Here is a 2,448-nt window from a genome sequence, read left to right as displayed (position 1 = left end):
GCCGCCTGCTGCCCCCTGCCGGCCGCGCCCGCCGCCCTGCGCGCGCTCTGCTCCGCTGAGGGCACGGGGGAGCAGCGCCTCACGGCCAGGGCGGGCCCCCGCTCGCGCATTTCCTGAAAGTTCTCTGCAAATGGAAGAGACTTAAAGGGCAGAATAATTTTTTCAAGCAACAGCCACCTGATGCCAGCTATTATTCTTTGGGGGCTCTCTTCCCGGGAGGCCACGTCATGCAATGGAAGAGGCTGGGCAATGCCGTACAGCAGGTCACTGGGAAGGCAATGGCCAAATGGAGCCAGATCCACGAGCTGGCAGGCGTCAGAAATTTATTGTCAAAGCCCTACACTCTCCCTGGTCAAAACCTATGTTTTCTTCTAGGCAGAAAACATAGAAAGCCTAGGCCGTTTTCATTACTTTTGGCAAAATAGTGAAGTTCTGCTTACTGATGCAAACACTCCCAATGTTTTGAACCCAATCAGATCTCATGTTTTGAAGTTATCACATACCAGATAGATGAACAAAGAAAGGACACCAAAGCTACAGCTGTCTAAAGTTGGCAAAACAAAGCAACAAGAAATATACCACATGACCTTTTCATTGACATAGTCAAGAATAAACAATGGGATCTGGCCATGTTTTGATTTCGTTACAATATTTGTTTGTTGATTCCCTTTATATTCCTCGCTCCATGTTTGTCAAGTTTGCAGACAATTGAAAAGATTGTCCCAGCGTCCTCTTAGTGTTTGTACAGGAGCATGGGACAACGGTTGCTTCTGCAGAGACAGACAAGACAAGGTACAGAGTGTCAGTTAAGTCATTTCAGGGTTAACATGCATATTTCTGTAAATTTCCATCTAACTAATGAAGGAGACTGCAGATTTTGCTTTCTCTCATTTTTAGGCTTTTTCTTTTTTTTTTGACCTGACAGAGGAAATGGATTCATAATACTCTGCTGTAATGTGACATGCAGAGCTGTCAAACTGTGACACTTGGGATGAGTGAGACATTTAAACGTCAGAAATTCAATTTTTAATGGCACACTGGCAACACAGAACTAACACTTCATCACAAGGATGACACCTTCTAAAAGCCATTTTAAAATAAATCAGAGTGGGGATGTGCTCCTTTGGAAAAAAAAAAAGCATTTAAACAAGTTTCAGGAATGAGGAAATTGTATGACAGTTTCATTATTAAATCAATAAAATTCAAGAGATTTTGGCAAGAAGGGATGGCAGTGCATGTGGAGATGCAGCTCCAACCCACATAATCTGGACCTGCTTAAGTGACCTTCATCAACTACTTGTACCAACCACATTCCTCTTACATCTAAAAGCAATTCAGTTCGCAAAAGCCCTTGGAGACCTTTAGACCAATGGCTTGTTGGCATTCCCAGATGGAGAACGGCACTGCACTTACCAGTCTGCAGGCTCCTGGTGTGCAGCCACCCTCGGAGAGCTCCTCAGAAGACTTGGCACACATGTCCTGTTGCTCTTCCGGACAGTGAGGGACCAGCTGGAGTTCCTCTTCCACCAGCTGGGAAGACACCGATGCTTCAGCCCTTGGTGCCCAGGCCAAAGTGGGCTCTCACCACGGACAAGAGCAGCTCTGCCAAGCAAGAGGGAGGAACGAAGTCTTAGAGATTTTGGGGACACTGATGGACCCAGCCTGGGGAGCTGATCCAGGGTTCAGCACCACACTGGCTACTTTATGACAGCAAATCAAGTAATGGCTTCGAATCTTGCAAGTGAATGTTTAATATGTAATTTACTGTGGAAGGGATTGCCTTGGACATTAGGACAATATCTCGGTAAAAACAATGAATACAGAAGGAAACTAATTAATTTGTGAAAGAAAAAGTGAGTTGAAGAAAAGAAAATAAAGAACAGAGACTATACTTGGGGTTCAGTCCAATGGTCCCTAAACACCTCCATGCAGCAGAAAAACCACTTATTGTAGTGCTGTAGCTTCTGGTTTGTTTGGAGTTTTGTTGCCAATTTGCAACTGTCAGTTAAGTCAGACTGGCTTATTTTCTCTCACATGAATGGGTTTTAATTAAACTTGTACTTAGACAGCAAATATGTTGTTTCAGATTGCAATGACAAAGTCTTCACACTTTGTGATTAAATGGTTGTCAATAAAATGAAGAACAATCAAGTGACTCTGTTTCTTGCTTCAGTTTTAGAATTTAGGAGAGTATACAGCCAACATCAAAATCATTCCTGGAGGGGTTTCTTTTTATATTTAGAGCAATCTGAATGTATAATTTGGAGATCTACCTTTGTTACATTTAGATGCCTCAATTTCTCCACCCACCCCCAGCAGCTGGTATTATTTATAGATAAGGATATAGACCTGGCTTGTACAAACACCATCTGGTGGGAACAGGGTGGTAGCCAGACAGGGAGCAAAAGACAAAGTTGCAATGTTGAAGGCAATACAGATGTAATTAAG

This window comes from Corvus brachyrhynchos, unplaced genomic scaffold (assembly GCF_000691975.1).
Source record: "Corvus brachyrhynchos isolate BGI_N302 unplaced genomic scaffold, ASM69197v1 scaffold200, whole genome shotgun sequence".
Taxonomy (NCBI): Eukaryota; Metazoa; Chordata; class Aves; order Passeriformes; family Corvidae; genus Corvus; species Corvus brachyrhynchos.
Note: the sequence above shows the minus strand (reverse complement) of the source record.